This window comes from Lepidothrix coronata, unplaced genomic scaffold, assembly GCF_001604755.1.
Source record: "Lepidothrix coronata isolate B3197 unplaced genomic scaffold, Lepidothrix_coronata-1.0 Scaffold15, whole genome shotgun sequence".
In the NCBI taxonomy this organism is placed as follows: Eukaryota; Metazoa; Chordata; class Aves; order Passeriformes; family Pipridae; genus Lepidothrix; species Lepidothrix coronata.
The window spans coordinates 392,236-406,329 of record NW_016690195.1 but is presented as its reverse complement, the minus strand read 5'-3'; the positions used below and the strand labels follow the sequence as shown (position 1 = coordinate 406,329).

At 40.6% G+C, this 14,094-nt stretch overlaps 1 protein-coding gene across 2 annotated transcripts in view; it reads right to left on the bottom strand.

The window, feature by feature from the left end:
- The window catches only part of CPQ (carboxypeptidase Q), a 162,683-nt gene extending 148,920 nt beyond the window's left edge, over window positions 1-13,763 (bottom strand). For both annotated transcript variants that reach the window (XM_017806518.1, XM_017806519.1), the window contains exon 1: window positions 13,676-13,763. The gene's annotated coding sequence lies outside the window, so the exon portion shown is untranslated. The remainder of the gene's footprint in view (window positions 1-13,675) is intronic.
- Window positions 13,764-14,094: the final 331 nt, after the last annotated feature.

The window sequence follows — 14,094 nt, the reverse complement described above, 5'->3', positions numbered from 1 at the left end:
AGAATGAGAGAGAGAGAGACTGAGAGGACAAAGAATTTCTCAGATGAGAACACTGTCTACAGCAATCAGATAAGAGAAAGAGGAGCAAAGGGCACAAAAATAGGATTAACAAAGTTAGAGCACTGCTGCTTCTCCAGTGCGGCAAAGTTTTCCCAAAATCCCAGTTGCAAATACAGATAAAAGGATACAGAGAGTTCACAGGAGTCATGGTTATGGGAAATGGAGGAAAGAAAACAATAAATTGAGGGTATTAACCACTTAATTGCTAGAGATCTGCTATATCTGCAGAGTATCTATCAGTTTCCTAACCACATACCATTTGATTTTCCTCCAAGAAATGTATAAAATCATGAAATCACACAGTGGTTTTGATGACATGAGAATAGACTGAAAAGCCCTAGGGTAACAAACTCACATGCTGCAGAGTGATGTCTGATACATTTAATAGCATTGGAAAAAAGTTTGTTGTGACAGCTGTGGAGTAGGATGGCTGGAAGGCTAGGTGAACTTGCAAAATGACGAGGAGATTTCTGCCTAAAAATAAAGTCAGAGAGTTCTTCCATCACTTATAAAAATGAGGAGGACAGGGGGACAAGCTTTATGATCTTGAAGAGTGAAGCAGAAAAGCAGACATTCTTCAAAGACTACTTTTCCAGAATAGTCAAGATTCTTTATCTGGAAGAACAGTTAATCAGTTGGAAAATGCTGGGTTTGGGAATACACACAGTCAAAGCTAGCGTTTACATTACAAACTCCTTAAAATTAGCCTTTTGACATCTAAAACTAAGAAAAGGAATAGTACAACATGATATGGCTAAAAGACTTTGAATAATCTTATTAGTTGGACCAAAAAATCTAAAACACCAAAGGAAATACCTGAGCTGTTTTACCTTTACCAACTTACCAAGAATTATCTTGATTTGCTACCACTGAAGATACATACTGAAATCCTTGGAAAGATAAGCGTAACTTAGGACCAGATAGGCTCAAGTAGTGATATTGACTTATGGGGACAGAATAGGAAGTAAAAAGTTTTAAAAAGTCTAAGGATTAGGACTGAGAAAGTCCAAACATGCCAAGAGACACTGTAGTCTTAGCTCCCCATTTGGCAGGAGCTGATACCCTATGTATAGTCAGTATGGGGGAAGTACTGTAGCTTAACATAGGAAGGAGGCAGCAAAAGGAGCCATTCTTCCCTCTCTCTTTACCTCCAAGCCTCAGAATAATAACAGGTTACCCTGATATAATCTTACTCAGTAGCTGCTGCTAAAACGGATGGCAATAATCCTGAAGAATCCCACCATAACACACGTGCAAGGTACTGCACCAGCAAAGCTACAAAAATGATCAGTCAGCTACTTCCCTAAGAAGCAGTGACAGACAAGACAAAAATTAAGTTAATAATAACAGAAAATCCCACAACCACTGAACAGTGCCTTGGCCGTGTAGCAGCTGACATTATTCTTCTTAATGAGCATGCAAAATACAAACAGTTCTCAAAAGGGAGAACATTATCTTTTCAGAGGCAAAAGACAGGAATTCAGCTGGATTTTCAGATGAGAAAAACTGAATAGAACAGAAATATTGAATGAATGGAAGGCACTTAGGAATCAATGACACCGAAATATAGTGTTGTTCATATTACAATAAATGGCAAAGTATATAGCTAAAGCCAGCCGATAGTGTTGAAAGACAGCTGAGGGGAGGATGGGAAAGATTTGGACAATTAAATTAAAACATATGAGAATAGGGCTGCAATTATACTACCTGGTATTTTTATGCTCAACTTCCTGCAAGTCCACAACTATTGCCCTAGTGTAAAAGGCAAGACAAGGTTGCCTTAAGACATAGAAAAACTGGTTTATGAAAAAAAATTAATATATTCACACACATCCATTCAGAAACAAAATGTTAGTGGCCTCTTTCTAATTTAGGAAACCTTTCTTGATTGTAAAGCCTCTTGGAATAGACACATATCTTCTATCTATTCACAAAATTCATAAATGAGACACAAACTCTTCAGAAGCGCGTATTTTTCTTTCAGTCTTTCCTAAAAGCACTCTCTTTTTATTGGAGCAACATAACCACGGAAATCTTCTCTTACAACCTCTTCTGTACTTTCTGTATATTGTTATCTGAGGAGATGGATCAGGCTATGGAAAAGAATAAAGTACACGAAAGAGAGAAACAAGAGGCCTCAAATTAATGGGCACCAAAGGCAAGAATTGCCATCAAGGCCCAATATTTCTATAACCCAAAATTCTAAACTAAGTTTCTTTTTGAAAACAGGTTCAACAGGACATCTTATATCCTGTATTGAGTTAAATTATTCCCACAGTTCTGATGCTAAATATTTTCTTTCTGAGTTTTTATTGAAAGACTAGTAGACTGCATCCAGCCAAATGATGAAACGTACCTTCATACCAGGAGAAAGCCTAAAACAGAAGGTATGAGCCATAAGCAAACAATCAAGCCATATCTGTGGATAGCAAAAGCTCAAAAGCCGTAAAATTGATTGATGGACTCTGTAACAGGAGCAAACCAAGTTTTGTTGACAACAAGCAGTGCAGGGCTGTTACTGTCACAAGTTGATCTGCCACCCCTCTGAAAGCCAAAAGGACTCAAATTGCCATGCATCTGGCACTTGCAGGCACGTCTCGGTGCTCCTCCAAGCAGCGTTCCGGCAGAAGGCTGTTCAGCCCTACAGAGCGCATGCATGCTCTATGGTGCTCCGTATTTTGGCTAGCAGATACAAACACTTTGAGTGTCTCCTTCCAACAATTAAATCTCAGTTTTAAAGACAAGATGTCAGGATATTTGCCAAAATGAAATCACCAAAATAAGCAACCTTAATTGTTAATTACATAATATAGTGCAACAGGCCAAGTTTCCTGATGAAGTGACCTGTCCGTCCTTAACAAAAATTACACCAGATGATATTTGCACCTACCTACATTACTCCAGAATTAGAAACTCCTAAGTTATATTCTTAGGATTTTCATACATGACAAGAATAATATGCTTCTATGACCACACACCTACAAAGCACTTTTTGCTTTGTATATGGAACAAAATTTTACATTTTAAGTCAACAAGTTCAGAGAAAAGTTATGCACATTATTAAACACTTCTAAGAAAAAGATCAAAAAAAGATAATAGCAATATTTTCAAAAGTATCCAACCATTTTAGCTATTTTACTCCATACACCTACAATATCAATGTACAATACCAATAGCAACAATTCCAAATTAAGTCAATACTTCTTCAGCAATGCTGAATATAAGATATGTAAGAATACTAGTAAATAAAATTTCCAGATTAAAATAACTTTTTAAAACATTTTTGTAATTTTTCTTCACACAGTCTTTCTCTACAGTTACAAGAACAGGTATGTTCCTCATACTGTTACAGTAACAACATTCAAGTAGTTTTGCGAAGCTGAGAAATCTGGTGAACATATTGCTAGACTTGTTGCAAACTGATATCTTAGTGTTTTCCCTCCTTACTGTAGGATACACCCACTGAATCTTCCCTCTCCAGAGAAACAAAGGATGAATTTGTAAATACAACTATATGAAAAGGGCACAGCATCAAGAATGTCTCATTACAACTGACAGAAAAATGATCTTTATGATGCACACATTTCTTTACTTATATTAAGGGTGGGGAAGGATATTAATTTCAATGAGATATGAAGTATGTAATTTATGATTTCATCATGTTCACTAGAGCATAATACTGGTACTCAAATATCATACTGTATTCCAACATATCAACATTAGAAACAAGTTACTACAGTTCAGTGACAATGTACAATTGGGGCCACCATCCCACTGAAGACTGCACTGAAATGTAGGAAAAAAAAAAAGGAAGCTTAAAAAGTCTAAAGAACCAAATCAAACAACAGACTGCAAGGAAGATAAATAGACTTGACTTAAAAGAGCTTGAGAGAAAACTGGTTTTCAGCCAATTTTGAGAAATACATTAGCAAAACTAGACCTCTTTCAGATGTGGAGGAAAGCTCCAACACCACCTTTTCATCAGAGCTACTTCCCAGTGCAGCATACATTTGATCATGGAGCACTACAATTACCGTGCATAAGGCAGCTCTGATTCTGTATTTAAGTTCTAATTACTTTTTACTGCCATTTAAAAGACAAAAAATTATCAAAATATTTTGCTATTGCAGGACAAAAAAATTCAGCTATGACAGCAGACATCTATCAGCACTAATTTTTTTTATTTCAAGCAATGTTCAACTCATTCCAGTTATCACCAGTGTCCACAGTGCTATGCACTGCACAGACACACTGAGACAAACATGCCTTACAACTACAAACGGGCAAAATGGACAAACAATTGGAAGAGGAGGAACTCAGAAGTGACATTTCCAAGTGATTCAGTTGCCACATGAAAGACATTTCAATTATCATGACCACTCAGGCCCCTTCTTCTGACATTACCAGGAAGAGACAGTCAAAAGCTTTTGCTGCAGTGAAGCAAATGGTCATATTACAAAAAGTCAACTGGAAATCAAAGTGGAAAATGGAAAAAAAAAAAAACAACCAAGAAAAAATTACAGACAATTAAAACAGAATAAACACACCAATGGTACAGTGAGAACAGTGACAGAATGTGATCAACTCTATCTTTGCATATGTTAACATATCTCCCTGACTTTGCACTGACACGATTCTGACACCGCATCTCAATAATAATACTCAGAGATTAAATTATGCCAAGAAAGCATGTGAGGAAACAAAACAGACAGGAGTTTCCTCCTAGGTCTTAAGGATTTCTGCACAGTTCAGATTGCATAAGGCAAAGCCAACACACAGAGAAATTTTCACACTGGCCATCTCTGAAAAAAACCAACTCAAAAAACTAACTGCTAAGAACCCACCAGGTTCAGATAAGTGACTACACCTGAGCTCAGGAGGTACACAGGGACTTCAGCCAAGCAGAGCCCCAAGAGCCCACAGCTTCACTTGATACCCCAGTTGCTCCTCCTATCCTTTTGCTGTTGCAGGTGACAGCCACAAACTCCTCCTGGGTTTGCTGGACAAGTTATGCCTGGTACAAAATAAAAAGTTAAGCTATTTAGACACTCTTTAAATTGCTATTCAGACACAGTGTTATCAAACTGGGCAGGGATCCCAGAGTATTAAGGCACCCTTGGCTTTTATCCTACCGCCTAAGTAGACTTCTGTAAGCACAGCTTTGTGAACACGGCCTTAAAATGTTTCTAGTCACAAGACCAATCACTGAGGACACAAAAGCTTGCAGAAACAATCCACTTAGGGCACTCTGATTTATCTATAAATGTTGATTTTCAAAGCCTCATATTTGCACTGTCATAACTGCATAAAATTCAGAGGGCTTTATCCACAGCATGAGTAAAGAGACTATTTAACATTTGGGGCTCTGGTGTTACTAATATGAGAAAAAAATGGAGCCTCTGCATCCTTCAGTAAATCCAGGTGTTACAAGTGTCAGTCCCTTCATGAACTAAATGCAATTCCAAGTTAACACGAAACTGGTATTGGAGGATTGCTTACACTTGGTTTCGATCTTATCACATAATATATCAGCTTGCAAGCAGAGGCAATTGATGAGGTAGAGGTCACATGGAGTTACTACTGCTTCTTCATTCAGAAGCAGCCAAATAGTTATCTATGACTTCTTGACCAAGTGCTGATCCTTTCAGGATAACAGTCTCACCACATATGCCTTCCGTGATTCCCACAATAGGGTCACTCCTCAGAAAGCTCTTCTCTGACACTATTTGGAAGCCAGGTCAGGACATAAATAGTGCTTTGGGCAATGAATTATCTATCAGTCCTGATCCCTGATGACAACTTCCCAGGCATCCATTGGAACAGATCTGATGGCAACAATAATCCTACACCTCTTAATCCACATTTACCAACAAGCCCACACTTGTCTGTAGGGACAGTCGATGTAAGACAACATGTTTCATTTTGATAATTTTGGGAGGCTGCATTAGACAGGTGCCTACTCTTAATTATTATTTATCCAGTGTGCATCTGGGGTTTTTTTATACAGAGTTCACATACTGATAAGATCCCAATAGTTATTTTTATATAACATTCTTCAAAGGAACTTTCCCATGCTCCCATTCCTGTCTGCAGCTGCTCAACCAGGCTGTATGCTGCAGATTTTCAGAGAAGAGCCAACATAGAATCATAGAATAGTTTGGGTTGGCAGACATCGTTAAAGGTCACTTAGTCCAACCCCCCTGCAACAAGCAGGGTCAGCTTGAACTACATCAGATTGCTCAGAGCCCAATCCAACCTGACCTTGAATGATTCCAGGGATGGGGCATCTACCACCTCCCTGGGCAACCTGTCCTAGAGCTTCATTACCCTCAGGGTAAAAAATGTCTCCTTTATATCTAGTCTAACTCTAGTTTTAATTTAAAGCCATTACCTCTTATCCTGTCACAACAAGCCCTGTTAAAAAGTCTCTCTCCGTATTTCTTATAAGCCCCCTTTAGGTACTGAAAGGCCACCATAAGGTATCCCTGCAGCCTTATCTTCTACAGACTGAACAGCCCCAACTCTCTGCTCTGAATACATTTGTCTCTAATACAGATGCACTGAGAACAAAAGCAACAGAGAAGTCCATATCTTCGAGCACTACAACAAGGAGGAAAAGCCAAAACAGATACGTAGTAGCATGTGAAAGGTGAGGAAAAAATCAGAAAATTTGACTACTACTCCCCCAAAATGTTAACTGCTCTTACTTTCATAAGCCCCTGAAAACTGTAAATGCATGATTTCGGGACTGTCAAGAGTGTGGTGTATAACTGAGCTGAGAGGGATGCACCATAATCACAAGAAAATTGCACTGGTTTAAGCACAAAACAAAACAACCGAAACCAAGCATATAAACATTAGATATGCTTTACAGACAAATATATCATGTGGTTTTTAACTGCTGGGTTCACCCCCGACTTAAAGCCAGTGTCAGCAAAACAGGATTCACATTGTATGGGTTTTTTTATACTTCTACATTAAAAAAAAACTTGTCATACAATCTGGATAGAAGAAACATAGGATTCATCACTATTGACTATGACAGCTCCTTAAATAAAGCTTAAAACATGCATTGACTTCTTTCAGCCTAAAAGCTTAAACCACAGAGCAATTTTCAGAAATTTGTTTCATAAACATCATCACACGGGAGAGTATGATGTGGGGGAAAAAATCATTTCTAGCCATGACAAAACTCCCATACTAGAGAAAGCACAGAGTCTTGTTCACTTATGACACAAAATAACTCACACTGTTGTGTCAGAAGTATAATTTTTACTCAAAACCAATATTCTGGGCCAAAAACTCAGACCTACTTTGAGCAGTGAGGGGACTGCTAACAGAAACACCACTCAGCACCTTCTTCTCTAGAGAAAAAAACTTGCAAACGAGTTTTCAGCTCATCCTGCTTCCAGGCGTAAACAGAGAAAGATAATAGTACTATTCTACCCAACTCTTTTTTTCACTGACACGTAAAATTCACAGCCCAAATCAAAATTCAGAGTGCAGCTAGAGACACTGCTGTCACCTGTTGTGAGTACAGCAAGCTTTTAAGAGCTGTTTTGACACTCAGTATAAGCTGTTCTCTCCAAGTTTCTTCCAATTTGACCACTTTCTCCTCTTTCACCACCAGACCCTCTGGAACAGTCCAAAATTTGACAACTACCAAAGAGCCCTGTATGATCCATCCATATTGGATACACCGCATTTGGCTATGCCAGGTCTTTTTAACCACTGTACTGTACACCAGAGCAAGATGTATCTGCTGACTTGGGTGGCATCAGTTGCTGGAAACAAGCACATCTCTCCTCATTCGGTTACTCTCTGAAGGGCAGCCAGAAATATTCCTGCTCACTACCACTCTTTCTGTAAGTTTTCTCTTCAATTATAAGACCTATGTCCAAAATGAAGCATGAACCACAGACCTTAGCTGCTGTAGCAACTTGCATTAACATTGGTGTACGTGTATTTTACCAGCCTATGGACTGAGTGAGACACAGAAGATTCAGATCAGTTGTGGTTCAAATCCATCTAAATCCCAGCTACAGTGGTTCTGCCCTCCAAACTGCCATTCACTTGCACCAGAACCTCGTCCATATGATCAGCAGCAAGTTGGTTCTGAGAATCAATCCAGTGAAAAACACTTACACTTTGCAGAAATTAATAATGAGCATTAGTACCAGCAAGTTACTGCCAAAGAGAAAATGAAGGTGTACTACTCACAGGAAGATTGGACTGCAACAGTCCCTGCAGTCTGAGGAGCAGACAGCTCTGCTCTTTCCACCACCACTACTACCTGGCTGAGAATCCAAGGGATAGGTGGGTGGCTGGGATGGAAAGCTCTGCAGCAACTGCAGGAAAACGGACAAGTGCAGTAACTCAGAGCCTGCACGGAATTTTCCAAGCCTATTCCTGAGACTTTTCTGTTTCTGGAAAACCTCTAGAGATTTCTAATTCAACAGCTATTTCAAGACAACCAAACCAGACAAGTAATTAAAATAAAGTTGACTTTGTTTTCCTAGTGTATCTCAAAGTGCATCAGTGAGACAGAAACTGTCTGCTCTGTTTGCACTGAAGAGATTATCCAAGATTAGCAATGTACTTTTCTGCCCTACCTAGTTGTCATAAGAGAAAATATTAACAGCCCACAGCAGAAAACAGAATCAATCTTAAAAATGATCCTAAGATCAATCTTTAAGAAATTAGTAACTTACAATTCTTTCTGCTTCCACAGCAACAAGGAAATTTTAATAAACTAAAACTCCAGTAAGTGTTTCACAGTCTTCCACAGAAGAGCACTCATGTCTTGTACAGGAGAACATGACAGAGAGAAACAGAAGGTGAGCCCAGTGACTCAGAACAGTACAGATCAACAGGATCAGAAACGCTAATCTCAAAACCTGTGCTGAGTAGATGGGGAAACCACTACAGATAAATCAGATTTATGCTTTGGTCTGCAAACATTATAGATAAAATAGTGGATGCTTTCCCTTTGGAGTCAATTGGCTCAGATCTGATTTTAAGAACTCAAAAACCCCACATTTCTTTCTCAAATGACTATTGATACATGCATAATATTATATAAGCTACTTTTGTGGAGCCACTTGAAACACGAAATTACTTTTGACTCACTTGTCTTAGGTAAATTCACAGTCAAGTGCCTCTTCTGAAAAAAACTAAGAAAAAATTAAAGGCACAGGATATCAATGTATGTGTAGCAGATGAAAGCTAGAAAATTTGCAGAAGGGTGGAAGAGTGGTCTCATTCCCTTTCATATAGAGTGTTCTAGTAGGAAATGTACCATCACTACATTTAAGATCAGGCACCTTAACCAGTAACTAGAGAAAAAGAAAGGAAAAAAACCCAAACAGCACACATAGACTTAAAATCAGAACAGTCATATCAGTACTAAGACAGGCTTCAAAAGGGTCACAACAATTCTCAGTTGCACAAGATGCTGCATCTGTGGGGTCACAAGACAGGTTTGGGCAAATCCTTATCTGGCAAAAATTCACTGTTGTACCAAATGCAGGATGGTCACTCAGGCAAGTTTAAAATAAATCTTAGTTGTTTATAACTCCTACAATGCAAGAAATGTTAGGTGACCTGCGATTAACCTCTTGTCACTATAACATAAAGATCCTTGAATTAAAATTTATCTTAGAGAATTAAGATAAATTTGAGTGACATTTTTCTTTTTTAAAACAGCATTAGTATCTTTTAAAGTCATGTTTTAAGATCATAGGTCTTTTGCCATACCTCTGATTGCAGTGCATAGTACAGAGAAACATTTTACCAAAATGCATAAATAAAGTCTTAGAGATGTATTTTAATCCATATATCTGTTCATTGGGTACTTCTACCAAATCCCTCTCGGCAGCAACAGCACCAAAGGGATTTTCCCATTTTTCTCTCACCCACTGTGGGGAAAATTCATCAAAGAGATCCATGTTATTTAGATTTAAAAGAGTCTGAGAAAATATTACTATTATTAATACCAGTACAGGAAAAAAAATATCCAAATGAGCCAGGTGTCTGAATACTCTCCATTAAACAAAAAAATAAGTCAATAAATGAATAAATAAACTAAAGGCAAACCTACACACATTGGTCCATTCTCCCTATCTCAAAAACAGAAATCAAGTCTCTTGTAAGATCAAGGCACCCAAATTATCATTTTTTAAAACTACAGGCTAACTAGGTTAACATTTTTCTCAAGCTGACGTACAATCTTTTCTTCTATTGTAAAACTGAAACAAAAAAAGCAAAGCATTCTCCACACATTCTGTCAGAAATACTGACTTAATCAAGTAATTGGCATTTAAGAGATTACAAATTGGAGCTAAAAATTCACTATTGCCATCACAGTGAAAATATAAGTGACTTGAGGTCAACTGAAGCAAGAACTTACATTTATTTCACTACTTTGAAATTATTGCAGACATTTGGTAACATAACGTGAAAGATTACTGCAATGCAGTTTTTGACAGATAGTATTTCCTGTTGAGACAGAACAGAAAGAACTGTAGAGCTTCGAGATTGTAATCATTTAGTACATTTCTACGCACAAAGTACTTCTTTAAGCAAAATATTTCACCCCTGCAGCTGCTATCTCTTACATGTACTGTCATCCTTCATCCTCCCACAACTGGAAAGGAAGAAAAAAATGACATGGCAAAGTTTTCAATCTGAAGACATGAAGTTTCATAAAACATAGCAGGAATAGATAAAAGAATCTCATGTGCATTATGAGTTTGTGCAATTGTATCAATAACAATATTGCAAGTTGCTTCCTTTCTCAATTTGGCATTAAAGACATGCAGGCATTTGCAAAAACGTGTTATAAAACAAGTAAGAATTTATACGAGCTTTTTCTAACAGATGTCTCCCAACAGGGGTCAATGCCAGGTTGTTCTTTCCCAGCCCAGATTTGCAATCTGTTCTTATCTGATTTAGTATCTTATTGTTCTGCTGTTCAAAAGAATTATATATATTTTAAACACTAAGAAACAAGATTGGTTAAGACAAAGCCTTCGTATGAATCTCTAAAGCTGTGGTGGCTTTGATCCAAGTTTATCTGCACAGACTTCAGCTGAAAGATAGAAGTCTGAGTAAAGTAAAACTGATTCCAAGGCACAACTTATAAATGCTCTCCAAGATAGGGTGGATATGCCTAAGAGAATGAGACAAAATTTACAAGGAAAAAAGGGACGTAAGAAGTCTCATATACATGGCAGGCTTTGAGGGGTTTCTTTGTGGAAAGAAGTGTTTGAGGTTTTATTAAAAATAATAATCTAACAGAGGAAGCACCAGACAACACTGGAAGGTGATTTTAAGAACTGACAGTAGGTAAGCATGAGAAAGACTTTTAATAAAATCCTTCATCCTGGTAGAAAACTAACCAGAATAAAATCAAGGCCAACTTTTGTCACCATAAGTTAAATCTTATGAATTTTCTCAAGCTAAAATAGAGAGAGATATTCTAGACAGATGAAGATATAAGCAGTCTTTACATTCGCACACAGGGAGTCTGTTCTACAGCTGTACCAAGAATGCTTCATAAGAAGAAACTCTCACATGTTCCCCTTTCACCAGAACATAACAACACTCGTACAGTCTTGGAAGTACCTCCAGAAACAGTAACACCAACCTAATTTTGAACAGTGAAAACAACAGACAGACAAAATTTTGAAAATTAAGGCTCACTAAACAAGAAAGTAGGATTTTAGGTGCTTCTTGTGTACAGCACTGTATGAGCAGGTGTTTCTGGTGCTCATGTAGCACTTAGGAAAGTCAGGTCCCCAAAACACTGCAGTCTGAAGGAAGAAACAAGTAATTAACAAGCAAACAGAATTCTTGTCCTTGTATTTTGAATTTGCTTTTTCATAATTCTGAGCAGACTTGTAACTTGTCAGACATAACCACCAGATTCAAAAGGCTCCTTCGTATCTAATGCTTCCTTAGTCAAATCTGTTCAGCCCATTGAACTTACATTTTTTCATGTTTTTTTGTATCTCACTTTTTTCTCACTCATATACATTTTAGTACTTCTATAAAATATGTATATGCATATTCACACACATAAAAATTGTATCTACATATAAAAAATGCTTCTTTTATATACTTTTCCTCTATGCATCAAATTGAAAAAGGTGGTCTTTGAAGAATGAAGACCTGTCAAGACAAACCTAATGGTTACTAGTTACTAGAAATTCTTACTCTGAAGCACTAAACCACTTTACATGCTGGGACCTCTCCACTATGAGGTGTGCCATAAAACATATTTAAATATCTAATGCACTCATTTGTATTTATGGGGTTTATCCATTTGCAGTGACGCAGCTTTTGGTCAGTGACTGCTGTCAACTCTGCTCATTTCAGGATCACAGCAGAGCACCGTGTCTCGCCTAACGCCGATCGTGCATCCCCCAAGCACTGTGCGACTGCCAACTTCAACTTTGGGTCCATATTTGTTTTTAAACTAAGAGGAACAAGAGTGTAAACAATGACTTCATATCACAGAATCAATTAGGTTGGAAAAGACCTCTGAGATCTTCCAGACCAACCTATGACTGAACACCACCACGTCAACCAGATTATGGCACAAAGTGCCACGTCCAGTCTTTCCTTAAACACCTCCAGGGACAGCGATTTCACCAACTCCCTGGGCAGTACATTCCAATGTCTGATCGCTCTTCTGTGAAGAAATTCCTCCGAACTAACATCCAATCTATACCTCCCCTGGCGTTCTCTCATCCTGTCACTCGTTGCCTGGGAGACCAACCCCCACCTGGCTACACCCTCCTTTCAGGCAGTTGTAGAGAGTGCTAAGGTCACGCCTGAGCCTCCTCTTTGCCAGGCTAAACAACCTCAGCTCCCTCAGCCGCTTCTCATAGGGCCTGTGCTCCAAATCCTTCCCCAGCTCCGTTGCCCTTCTCTGGACTTGCTCCTTCCTGTAGTGAGGGGCCCAGAACTGGACACAGCACTCGAGGAGGCCTCACCAGTGCCGAGTACAGGGGGACAATCACTGCCCTGGTCCTGCTGGCCACACTATTCCTGATCCAGGCCGGGATGCCCTTGGCCTTCTTAGCCACCCGGGCACACTGCTGGCTCATTTTCAGTAGGCTGTCGACCAGCACCCCCAGGTTCTTATCCGCTGTGTCACGCGATGGCATGTCCGTGCTCCTAAAGGACGACCTTGCTAGTGTCAGTCACCCCTCCGGCGAAGGGCGGACAGTGGGTTCAGCGAGGTGGGCCGGGCTGGGGGCCCCAGCGCACGTCCCCGGGCAGGGCTGGCCCGGCACCACGGGAGGCTGCGGCCCGGCGGCCGAGGGCCCCATTTTGGAGGCGGGGGGGCACCACCCGCTGCACGGCTTTAAAGAGAGGCCTCGGCATGAGAAGGAGACGGGGCTGAGCCCCGCCGAGGCGCCGGCGATGGTGGCCGGCGTGCCCCTCTGCGAAGCCCGAGCCGAAGCCGCGGCCCCCGGGTGAACGCTGCAGCCCGGCGGACGGGCGCCGGGGGAGCGCTTCCCGAGTGGGGATTCCCTGAGAGAAGGAGGAGGAGGAGGAGGAGGAGATGAAGAAGGAGGAGGCGGCGGTGGGCAGAGCAAACACGCACCTTCCCCGCGCAGATCGGGCGGCGGCGCCGGCACAGCCCTGGCTCCCGGCCGGCGGCGGACGGTGGGAGGAGGAGCCGCCGCGGGGGTGGGCGGGGGCGAGCCCGGCCCAGCCGGTGCCCGCGGTGCCCGCCCGTGGCGCCTCGCAGCCCGCCCCGAGGCCGGCGGGCCCGGCTCGGGAAATGCCTCCAGTCCGCGGAGGCCTGAAAACTCTCATCCATCGTCACCAGCCCTTGCAGGGGAGTGAGAGCACTCCCCTCAGAGGCACTGGAAGGGGTAGATGCCCCATCCCTGGTAGTGTTCAAAGCCAGGTTCGATGGGGCTCTGAGCAAGGTCGTCTAGTGGAAGATGTCCCAGCCTATGGCAGGGGGCTTTGGAACGAAATGGTCTTTAAGGTCCCTTCCAACCCAAACCATTCTAT